Raw genomic sequence first — 12548 nt, forward strand, 5'->3', positions numbered from 1 at the left:
TTTTAAAAAAAGTGTTCCCTAGGTTGCAGATACTGTGTAATTCATCCTCAGCACCCATCACACAGAGTTTATCATCAATAGAGTTAAATATTTTTTAAAATATATTTTATTAATTATGCCATTACAGTTCTATTCCCCCCTTCATTCCCCTCCACCCTGCATACCCCTTCCCCCACCATTCCCCCCTTTAGTTTATGACCATGTATCTCAAGTTCTTTAGATTCTATATTTCCCATACTATTCTTGCCCCCCCATCTATTTTCTACCTACCATCTATGCTACTTATTCTCTGTACCTTCTCTCCCCTTCTCCTCCTCCCACTTGCCTGTTGCTAACCCTCCATGTGATCTTCATTTCTATGGTTCTGCTCCTGATCTAGCTGTCCTCTTAGTTTGCTTTTGTTTAGATGTGGTTCTTAATAACTGTGAGTTTGCTGTCCTTTCACAGTCCATCTTTTTTATCTTCTTTTTCTTAGGTAAGTCCCTTTAACATTTCATATAATAAGGGCTCAGTGATGATGAACTCCTTAAATTTGATCTTATCTGAGAAGCACTTTATCTGCCCTTCCATTCTAAATGAAAGCTTTGCTGGATAGATCAATCTTGGATGTAGGTCTTTGGATTTCATGACTTGGAATACTTCTTTCCAGCCCCTTCTTGCCTTGTAAGTTCTCTTTTGAGAAATCTGCTGACAGTCTGATGGGAACTCCTTTGTAGGTGACTGTCCCCTTCTCTCTTGCTGCTTCTAGGATTCTCTCCTTCGTTTTTATCTTGGCTAATGTAATTATGATGTGCCTTGGTGTGTTTCTTCTTGGGTCCACCTTCTATGGGACTCTCTGAGCTTCCTGGATTTCCTGGAAGTCTATTTCCTTTGCCGGAATGGAAAAGTTCTCTTTTATTATTTGTTCAAATAAGTTTTCCACTTGATGCTGTTCCTCTTCCCCTTCTGGTACCCCTATAATTCGGATGTTGGAACATTTAAAGATGTCCTGGAGGTTCCTAAGCCTCTCCTCATTTTTTTGAATTCTTGTTTCTTCATATTTTATGTTTGGACATTTTTTTCCTTTCTTCTGGTCTACTCCCTCAATTTGAGTCCCAGTTTCCTTTCCATTACTATTGGTTTCCTGTGTATTTATTTCCCTTCATTTCAATTAGTTTAGCCTTCATATGTTCCTATAATTTGTGATTAAAATCAACCAGTTCTGTGAGCATCCTGATCACCAGTGTTTTGAACTGTGCATCTGAAAGTTTGGCTATTTCTTCATCACTTAGATTTATTGGCTCTGGGGCTCTGAGTTGTTCTTGCACCATGTTTTGATCTGTTCATGCCTGTTCTGTATGAGGAGTGGAGCCTTAGTTGTTCACCAGGGCGGGGCCACCCAGGTTGCTAGTTTGTGAGGCTGTATGTGGGGGCGGGGTCAGAGAGGGACAATGGCAGTTCCCTCTGCCGCTTCCTGCCACTGGGGCCTGCGCAGTCTGTCTCACTGCTAGTTCCTTCAACGGTTTATCTGCATGTGAATATGTGACCGTGATCAGCCCTCAGTGGGTCCACCGCCTTGCATGTTCAGTGGGTCTGCCCGCTTCTCCACACCTGGGATCTGCCCATGGCTGCTGGCCCACCTGGTCGCTTGCCTGGGTAGGTCCGGTGGATCTTTCCTGCCTGACCCTGCTCTGCTTCTGGCTCTGCCCCTCTTACCAGTTTGGCTGAAGGGTTCGTTGTTGTCAGACTTCTGTGTAGCTCAATTTTCTGTTGTTTGGCTGAGTTTTTGGTTGCTAAAATTTTGTTGTTTTTAAACTTGGTTGTGTGAGAAGGTGTAGTGCTTCCACCTATGCCTCCATCTTGGCGGAAGTCCTAGAGAGTTAAATAATTTTTAATACATTGTAGTGAGTGCTATTATTTATCCACCAAACATTTGTCAAGCATCTGCCTTGTGGCAATGCTGGGACCTGGAGCTCTGGGGGTGAAACTGATCCCATCTTTCTGAGCTTCAGGGGCACTGAAATGTATGGAGAAGCAATCAGGCAAGCAGAGTGCCTCAAGAAACGTGCTGTGATGGGAGAGGCAAAGGGGATACCATGGGGGCACTTGGACTTTGGGTGCAGGAAAAGTTATGAAGAATGCGACACCTTAGTTAAATAAAGAGTGTGTGGCTGTGACTAGATATAGGGGTGTAGGGAGGGAGCAGCAAGTCTGGGGGAAGAGAGAAAGCCATAATGCATTTTAAGAATTAAAATGCTATGGTCAGAGAATGGGAAGTTGCAAGTGAGGAGGCTGGAGAAGAAAGCGTGGGTCAGGGATGACTTCCTGGGCCCTGCTAACGGTGAGCAGGAATGGGGTTAGCAATTATAAGCTCTGATGGGATTTATTGGTGGAGGGAGTGGGGCGGTCAGATCCTCAAAGAAGCATGCATTCCAGAGGCCAGGAGGCTGTTGCAGGGATCCACAGGGAGGTGGTGCAGTGAGGATGGAAGTGCGTGGATTTAGTCATTTTTGAGATGGAGTCCATCAGACTAAGGTTCTTCTGTTGAATGTTAGGTTGAGGGGGAGAAAGAGGCCACTGAGGGGACAGGTGGGGAATAGAGGTAAAGACAATAGCCTTGCACCACACCTTGCTTTTCTCTCTTCCTACAGCAGCACACGCAGAGCTGATAATTTGCTGTTTTCTTTTTAGAATCTTCAGTGTTCCATGGTGTGGATGTACCATAATAAATACAACTATTCTCTTCTCGCTGGAAAATTATGTTGGTTCCAGTCCTTTACTATTACAAAAAATACTGCCGGGAACCTGTGACCTCCTGGGAATTTCTAATAGTGGAATTGCTGGGTCAGAAGGGTTAGGAGACTCCCAAAGTCCCCCAGCCAGTGGGCAGAAGAGCTGATAGTCAAACCCTACTGGTAAGAATTTCAACTTGGCCTTGCTGTGCACTCCAAGCTCAGTGACCTGGGCCTCAGCACCTCAGGCCCTTCTTGCGGTGAGAGAGGACTGGCTCAGTGAGGTGGTTGGGAGATCTGGAGAGCTTACATGTGAGCAGCTTTCTGGGTCTTCTGCATAAGAATCTCCGCAGGCTGGGTTTGGAAACCTGAATTTTAAATTTTGTCCCTGACCCCCAGGCATCCAGTTCATCCTGACCTTGGGTCCCACATTGAAAACTACTGGTCTCTTCTTTGAGATCCCCTTCAGTTTTAAAATCTCAGGATTCATAATAGTCTACAAATTACCCTCCTCCTGTGTCAGCTTTTCCAGACTGTTGGGGAGAAGGTGAGAATGGGGAGAGGTGACAAGAAAAAAGAATTCTGGGATGTTCTAAATTAAAATGACAGCAGCTGAAGAGTGAGAGAAAGAAACAGAATAGTTGGCCTGTTAATAGCTGTGGACCAGCTCTGACAAAAGACTGCTCATGTTCCTGTGTATCTGTTGCAATTTAAGATTTATTTCTAGGGGGCTATTTCTGAAATTATGCAAAAGGGAGAATAGCCAGGAGCCAAAAAACCAGGAGCCTCTGCTTTTAATTTACACCTGAATTTTCCAATCCGTGGCCCACAGCTAATCTGCAGGAGCAAAGATTTCTTCCCTATGGAACTATGCTTCTACCCTAGCACTGGCCCTACTTTGACTTCTCCCATCCCCTTTGTCTATAGCTAATGCAAATCCTTTCAGAGCAGTGCACCTCTTTCTCCCCCTTATATGATTTATTAAAAGCACATGCAAAACTCCAGGACGACAGGCACAGTGTCTCTCCTACTTAGCCAGGCTGCTGGTGGTTTAGACTCTATACCCCAGGACTGGTTATTGCTGTTGTTTTCTTCTTTAAAAAAAATTAACAATGGCCTAAACCCTTTCTGTTAAAAAGGCTTTCAGCTGTAAAAATTAAAATTATTTGTTTACCAGGGGGCTGTGGGGAAGGGTGACCTCTGTCCACTCAGACGGACTTTCCCTTCTCCCGTGGGGTGCTCTGACATCATAATGGATAATAGAACCCACATACCTAGACTTCAGCCATCTCACAGATCAGGGGGTTGGAGGTCACACTTAGGCTAGTGAATCTACTCTGACTACCCAGTACACTCATGCCCAAGCCCAACTCTTACCTGTAATAGCAGCAGGTCTACTCAATGGCTTATGTGGCCCCCACCTTGGTCCTTTTGACCAGAAAACACTTTGCCACGGTAGAAAGAGCCCCAGGAAAGAGGAAGTTTCTTCCCTTCAGCCTGGGGAGCTCCCGTCTGGGGGGCTCCTCCCAACACTGTCCCAGTCTGGGTCCATAGTTCATCAGCCGCATGTTTGAGTCACCTGGGCATGCTTTAAGAAAGCCTTATGCCTGCTCCCAGCCCCCCACCGAGATTTGGATTGAACTAGCCTAGGGCAGGGGCCAAAGCAAAATTTCTTGAGTGATTCTAATACGCAACTAGCTTTAGGAATCATTGGGCAAGGTCTTGTGCCCTCCTCCCCTGTGGGGCAAATTGGGTTATTACTTCCTAGGCCTCTGAGAGGCTGGCCAAGCCCAGCATGAATATGAGTGTGGCCATGACCCAGGGGTCCTCTGTGAGGCAGCCGGACAGCAGAATGGGGTCAATCCTGGGACTCTGGCTACACCCAGGGCCTGTTCTTGGGGAAGGTGGGGCTCCTGCAGAGAAGGATCCCCCTCACTCTCTGTGCCCACACCATCTGCTGATACGGCCTGCATGCAGTGTGGCCTCTGTGCCCACAGCCAAGAACCCCTTTCTGCTTTCCTAAATTGGGAAGTGTGTGACCGGCACTTGCATCAATTCCTGCTGGCCACCGGGCAGCGTGATGTACCAGCAGTGCGGCTCATGATTTACGACAAAAACAAACAAACAAACAAACAAACAAACAAACAAACAAACAGTTGGGTGAAAAGGGAGCTTCATCCCCAGAGGGCCCTCTGAAGAGGCACTGTTAATCTGGAGTCATAAACCACCCTCCCTGGACACCCACCCCAACTGTGGGTCACAGCCGATGAAAAAACAACGGGGACGATGAGAGAGGACACCTGAACCCTGCCTCCGCTGCTGATTACTTGGCACCCTGCGTGCCCCTCTCATCTTTTTGGACCTCAGTTTCCTCACCTGTAAAACTAAGAGATGCCCCTTTTGAGCTTTTTTACTCTGGGTGTCCTGTGCGTCTCTGAAGGGTAATTAGTCAACATTTTGTTCCTCTGCTTGCCCTTCCATTGGAAGAGAACTAGTCACACAGAGCACAAGGACTGGGCATTCCAACTGAGTCACAGATACTGATTTCCATCTAAAACACGCTCAACTCGACCTCTTGCCGTATGCCAACCTTCTTCTGCATGCCAAGCAGAGTGTCCGAGCAATGATGTCTTTCAATGAGGTTTTCGCTGCTCTGGAATGAGGAGTTTCCCAGGGGACAAGTGCCCCAGAGCCCCAGCTGTTCAGGGGATATATGGTTCTGAGAGGGGCTCTGTGGAGCACTGTTCCCCATTTGGAGTCAGTCTCTATGCTCGGCAGCTGCGGGGGCCTGGCTGATGAGGAGGCTGATGAGGAGGCTCCTGGAGGGGAGGGGAGGTGCCCAACTGGCCTGGACATTTGTGTTCCAGAAGCCATGGAATGGGTTTTTATAATGGGCTGGCTCTGTGCCCACTCAGCTCTCTGACTGGCAGCTGAGGCTGGGAATTCCGCACCTGTAGACTCAGCTGGCTCCGGGCTGCACTGGGGCTGATCCTAGGTTTGCGGGTGGGTTAGAGAGAGCCCTTGTCAGACTAGCGTTGAGCGTGCCTGGGGTTCTCCACTGGCCTTAATGCCCCAGTTTTCCCTGGTTTGGTTTTTTATGTTAATGAAAGTGCTCTAAGCTGAAATAAACAGCTAATCCCACTGCAACCAGCTCGAACAAAAGACCTACATTATCTTCCAGAACTTAAAGACCCAGGTTGGATAGATACCAAGTTTGGCTGTTTCTTATATTAATGATGTCATCAAGGACCCATATTATTTGTGCTTCTCTCCTCTGCCATCTCTGATATTAACTTTGTCACCTGGCTGGTAGCAATACGGTGGCAGCTGTTCCAGGCATCACATGCAGACGTGATGACATCCAAAGGGAGAAGAGGAACTGTCCCTTTCTGAGGCTTTCTCTCTTTAGAGGGAGGAGATTTCCCCCATCGCTCACAGGCTCTGGTTCAGTGTCATATCCGTTGGGAGTACTTGCTTGGCTTAAATTAATTGTCTAAGATGGAAGGGATTTGGCGGAGGCAACCCAATGTCTACCATAGTTTCTGGTGTTAATCTGTCTTTTTGCTTGGTAGTGTATCTATCCGCTTTCTTATTTGCTAAATTTCCTTCTTTTTAGTTATTTACCAATTACCTGCCTTTTACCCTCTAGGTCCGTCACAAGCCTCCTATGAATTGATTGCAGGCAGGACCCCCAAATCCAGACTCCCTTGATGGAATCCCCTTGAGGCCAGGGATAACAGGAATCGCCTTTTTCATTATTGTACTGGCCTGATCTACCTACTTGCTGGACTCTGGACCCTGTGTGCCAATTCCACTGGTGTAGATGTGCACCCGGGTGAGACATGCAGAGGTGAGGCAGGTCAGAGGAGGGGCAGAGCCAGCTCAGGCTGAAACTCAGGGTCGGGTGAAGGTTCACGGCCTCCTTCTTTCTTGTTTTCTTTTCTGACCACATGGATCATTTGGTAACCAGAACTGGAAGGTATGGTCATTTCCAGTCCCACAACCCTGTGCTAGTGGAAAGTGTTACTGCCGGACACTCCTGCGCCCACTAACTCCTTGCTCTGGGGGTGACTCAGAGCAGGGTTTAGAAGGTAGGGTACACATTCTGTACTCACACGGTTTTGCTTTGTTGGGAACCCCTCACAGCTGGCAGTGGTGAGGCAGACAGCAAGTTTTCCTTTCTGCCAAGGACACTGAAAAGATCACACCCCACCCACTTCGTGTGCTGGGAAGCCATCGCTCCCCATCTGTAACCGTGGGCTGAAAGAACTGAGTCCTGTTACCTTTCTCTCCTTCCCTGCTTCATGCTCTTCTGAGGTTCCTCTGCTTGGGGGGTGCAATACAGTAAGGGCAATGCATGGTTGGAGGGCCAGCCTACAGGCATCTGCCACTGTGGTTTGCAGGTGATGATTGCCAAACAACTCACTAGGAGATTCGCAGAAAAGGCAGGGCAGCAGGGAAGGGTTAGAGCAGAATGTGCGGTGAATTCCCACAGCAGGCTCATTGCTGCCTAGCTTCTGTAAGTTGTTTTATTTTTTAAAAACACACAGGCAAGAGGTCATTTGGTTCACAGAACATTCTCTGTAAGTTAAGAGGGAAAGGCATTTCCACCTCTGTTTTATAGCTGAGGAAACTGAGGTTCAGAAAAACTAAGCCACTAGCTTGCTGTGCAGAAAGTTAGCGAGAGATTCTTTTCGCTGCCCTCTATATAACAGCTTCTCTGAGCTGACCATTCAAGGTCAAACTGGTCATGAGTGATGGATTTGAACTCACGGGTGCCCAGCAGTTCTTGCTGGCCGTACTGAGCAGTGATATAAAACCGAGGTGTCCCAGTGGACTGGGACCCAAGGGTGGCCCATGTCTCTCATCAGACTGTCTTCTCTCCTGAAAGTACCTGCTGACATCAGGGAAGATGGAGCTGAGCTGTACCCACAAGCCGAACTGTGAGCAGCACACAGGAGAGATCCTTAACGCCTGTTCGGGGGCCTGTCAGTAGGCTGCCCTGTGGGTGGAGGAAACTGTGTTCTTGTGAGCGTGCACTTGTGTAGCGTGCACGCAGACGGGTGTGGTGTGGCGTGGGCCCCACCGCAGATGCGCACAGCCCTGGCTGTGTTTGACGGGCCTCCCTGGGTTGGTCTCGCGGGCTCTCAGGCAGCGCCGGCTACCTTCGGCAGGGCTGTGGGGCCAGCTTCTGTTGCTCTTTTAAGAAATGAAATTGCTTTCCAGATGCTTTTCTCACTCATTTTACTTTTTTCCTCCCCTTGACAGAGCTGCCTAAACTTCTCATTCAGGGGCTCTAAAGAGTGTATCACTTCATGCTCCCTTGTTTAGCTTCTCCACATCTAAAGCCAAAGCTGGCAGAGCTACTGATTAGCTGAAATCAAAAGCGAAGGCTGGGCTTTGATGGGAAAACTGCTACATTAGAGAAGGCTGGTTGTTTTACAATTGCAGGGTAAGGTCCATAATATTACCCACCACCGAATGGCCATTAGATTGCAAATTACCGGTCACTTTGCTAGACGGCTCAGCCATTCTGTAATCATGATCATAATATCCTTATAATGGTCAAGCCCAGGCACCTACAGGAGCCTGGCTGCTGAGGCGCCAAATTGCTGGGCTGCGTACAGTAATGATTATCCCAGCAGGAAGGAAGGACTGCTGCTCCAGTCCTGGGTGTGTGGCACTCTGTCCCAGTTCCCCATCAGGAAGCACAAGGGACTCCTGGAACTACCCCAGAGTTCCCTGCCCCCCGGGGTCCCATCCATTGAAGGTCTCACCTTGTGTGGCTGTCATGTTTCATGGCATTTCCAAGTACCTGGTCCCTTGGGTCAGATGTGCCAGCTGGGATGTGACCCCAAGCTGATAAACAGGAGAGGTTTTTCCTAGCCTTTTGCTATGGTGAATTGTGTGCCGTGTGTGTGCCTGCCTGTGTGTGTGCGTCTGGTGACGGAGCTGTAGCTGTGGAATGCACAGAAAGTTTCAAAAGCACTGATACTCTCCTCAATTTTTAAGTTGGGCTGTGGGTTCATATCTTACATATATGTTATGTATGCTTTTTTGCGGTAGAAATATGTAGAGAGAAAAAGAGAAGGCAAAACTGAAAGAGTGATGAATCCTTAGGCCCGAATTTGAACTACATCGAGGTCCTGCAGGAGACATGCCCAGGTGGGGCAGCTGAGGGAAAGCAGGGGCTACTGGCAGATGCACGGGCAGGGTTGCCGGGAAACCACGGGACTAGCGGTAGGGGGAGGCGTGATTCACTTGTGGGCCTGAAGGGGAGGGGACTGAGGCGGAGGAGAAGGCTTCTGGACAGAAGCTGTGGCTCTGGGTAAAGGACCCAGGATGGGAGTGGCAGTGGGGACCAGGACACTAAATGCCCTGACTTCTCTTGAGTTTTGCCCTCCATTCTCATGGTACCACCTCCTATTGGCCAGAGGCAACAAGAAGCCAGAGGAGTAGGGAGGCCAAGGTGCTTCCTACAAAGGGCGGAGCAGGCCAGGGGGCGGTGGAGGGAGGTGGAGGGAGCTCAAGAGGGAGAATGGATTTACAGCGCCTCGTTCACAGGTGATTGTTAATGGGCTACCTAGGCACTGGCTGGCCGACTGAGCCTCTTAGGCTTTGCATGGGCTGCAGTTCCAAGGTTCACGCCTTCCCCGTGCTGCCTGCAGTTAGTCATGGGGGGCGGCAGCTGGGCGCTTCCCTCCCTGGTTGTTTTCGTGGTCCATGGAGCCAGTGATTCCTCAGCTTCCACCCAGCTGGAGGGAGTCCCTGGCGCTTTGGCTCCTGTGGCTGTGGCTTCTAGTCCTGTGGAAATGGTACATGATGGACTCGCTGGCTTTCCCCAGCTGGTCAGTGGTGGCACTGGGTGCCCTGAGCACAGACCTGGTACTTGGTGGGGGCAAGGCAAAGGTCTTCATTGGAGCTGGGAGTTTTCGGGGATGTGTGCCTGTGTGTGCCTGTGTGTATGTGTGTATGAAGAAGCCTGCTTCAGGCATAGGGGCGGACAGAAGCCTTGGCCATGACTTGCATGAAAGCTCTGGACTGTGCTTCACTTTTCTCTCCAATCTGGGAGAAATGGCATCCTGCCAAGTTTTGTAAGGAATTACAGACCCCTCGCCAAGCCTCCTCCCCAGCACAGGAGAATGCTAGCTGAGGAGGGAATAAGGTTGGCATTATTTTCAGTTTCCCCAGAAAAATACCATTCTCTGCCCTGTGAGCCTGTTTGCCAAATTGCTTTTAGCAAGGCTGAACTAGTGACAGGAAAAAACTCCGATGGCATTCTATGAAAGTAAAGAGAGGAATGAAAAAAGCAAATGCTTATAGCATGCCTAGTCTGCGCTTGGTGCGCTCTAAATGCTTTAGATATGTTCTTTCATATAATCCTGACGATGACCCCAGGAAGCAGGGACTAACATCCTTAGTTTTCAGACGAGAACGCTGAGGCACAAAAAGATGAAATAACTCGCCCAATGTCACACAGATGGGAAATAGTAAAGCTGGGATTCGAACCTGGGCAGTTGGACTCTGGAGGTATGCTGCCTCCTTTTCCTTTTTGGCTACCTCCTCCTTACTAGGTGCCAAGAGACAGGATGTTCCTGAATATGAATGCAGCGCAGAGCTGGAAATAGCTTGGGGCTCACTCAGTCCAGCCTCTGTGTTCTCCCAGGCGTGAGGGTAAACTGAGGGCCCATGAGGTTCAGCGATCAGGTCTCTGGGGCCCTGACCTGTTGCAAGGGATGTACTTGGCAGCTCTGGAAACAAACACTGGCAACTCAAAAGTGGTTGGCTGAGCCCAGTGATATTCTGGCAATTTTCCTAGTGTTGTTTAGCAAGTAGATTTCTTTGAAGCAAAGTTCCTTTTATCCAAGAAGCAATGTGACCTCAAATCTTGTTTTCATAAAACATCTCTGACGTTAGCTGCTTGAGGCAGAGGCCCTGAAGGTTTGCGTGCCGCCCTGGTGCTCCCTGAATCTGACACTGGCTCTGGCAGTGGCTCCGGAACTGTCTCTACGGTGAATAACACTCAAGCATCAGGTCGTGGGGTGGCCCAGGGGCCAGGTGAGCTGGGTCTGCTGGGGGACAGAGGAGAGGAGAGAGGCTCTTCCATTAATTTCCAGGGAACTCAGGGGGCACCTGAAGCATCTTTGTCTGCAGAGGTCCTCGGCCCACCCAGCCAAGCTGCTGTCACAAAGAGCAGAGTGTCTTGGGCCATGTGACCATGGGGGAGGTTGCCCAAGCCTCCGAGGGGGCTGCCAGCTTCTGAGCTGTTGATTCCATGAGTCTGGGACCCAGCACTGCAGAGAAAGGGCAGCATTCTTCCCGTGGAGGCCGGGTCCAAACGGCCCCATGGCTTTCTTTTCTCTGGGATCAGCAGGGCTACTGTTGGCAGGGACAATCGAGGTCGTTGTCCTGGCCTGGCCCAGAGGCACTGCTGCCAGAAGCAGAGCTGGCTCCCAGGGCTCATCCTTGTGACACCTGCCTTCCATATCACCGGGTTGGGGCCACACAGGGGCTCTGTTTCTTCGCACCTCCCAGCAGCTGGGGCCTGGAACAGCCACGCCCTGTCCAATCCAGGCAGCCGGGGCCGGTGAAGAGGGTCCCTTTTTTCCACATGGACATAATTAGATACATTAAGATAGAGATGCCATACGTCTGAGAAGAAAGTTTGGTGCTAAATTGGAGGACACTTATCTGCCGCCGTTTTCTAGGTAATGCACTTATGAAGGGGCTAACGTGTCAGTATTTTCCTTGTTCATTGTATGGCTAAAGTGATAAAGGGGGCAGAGCTATCTCCTCTCATGGATGCTACTTTTTTAGTCCTCGGCCATGCCTGTTTTTGCAACAAAGGCCAAGTAGGGCCTGGACAACCTCTACTGTTGGTATTGGGACCAATGTTTTCTTGTGTTGCAGGTGGGAGATCCCAGGCCTAGGCTTGGTTATGGTGGGGCCGGGGGGTAGAATACAGAGAGAGAGAGGGCCGACCACAATCTCTTTGCTTTGAGGTACTTCCGCCTGCTGGGTGTTTAGTCAAAGAATCTTGGAATTCCTAAATCCTGTTCCAGACCAGCAACCCTTCCATCAAGTGATTTCCCATATCATGTATCAGTCAAGGTCCGGCAGAGAGTGGACAGCATACCCAGACTGAGTAATTTGAGGAGATTTTTAAGAAATTACTTATAAAATGTGTGGGTAGGGTTTTCGGGATACCAGTGATGGATGGTGTAGTATCCTGGACTTAGCAACAGGAGGCAACCATTAGGGCTCCTAGGCCTGAAGGCCGAGGGCGGGGAACAGCTACTGCATGCCAGAGAGAGCTGTAGTTCTGGGAGACAGCCTCCTCTCAGACGCTTTGGTCTGTGGAAGAGGGAAGCAGTCAACCAACCATGATGTGGCCAAGGGGGATTCAGGTTAATCAGTCTCCCTCTCCCATCCGTTGCCATATCCTCCCATTGGCCAAACTCAATCAGAAGCCAGAGAGAGAGAGAGAGAGAGAGAGCATGTTGTTGCTGAAGTCTATCAATACAGCTTGTAAGAGTCAGCTTCCTGAGGCACAGCAGGGTGGAGAAGGGAAGAGTGAGGATTTGAAGGGGTTACAGAAAGTATTCTGCACAACATCATGTCACCTGCTTTCCACTATATCTCTGACTCCTAGGAAATATGGATACACCCCAACTTGGGGAAGGGTGTGACTGGCACTTAGTAGACAGAGGCTAGGATTGTGGCTAAACACCCTGCACCGTACAGTCCAGCCTCCCCAGTAACAAAGTCTTATTTGGTGAGAAATGCCAATAGTGCCAAGGTTGAGTGCCAACGTTTGGTGCGAAATGCCAATAGTGC

The sequence above is a fragment of the Artibeus jamaicensis genome, unplaced genomic scaffold (genome assembly GCF_021234435.1).
Source record: "Artibeus jamaicensis isolate MK-2021 breed Jamaican fruit bat unplaced genomic scaffold, CSHL_Jam_final scaffold_369, whole genome shotgun sequence".
In the NCBI taxonomy this organism is placed as follows: Eukaryota; Metazoa; Chordata; class Mammalia; order Chiroptera; family Phyllostomidae; genus Artibeus; species Artibeus jamaicensis.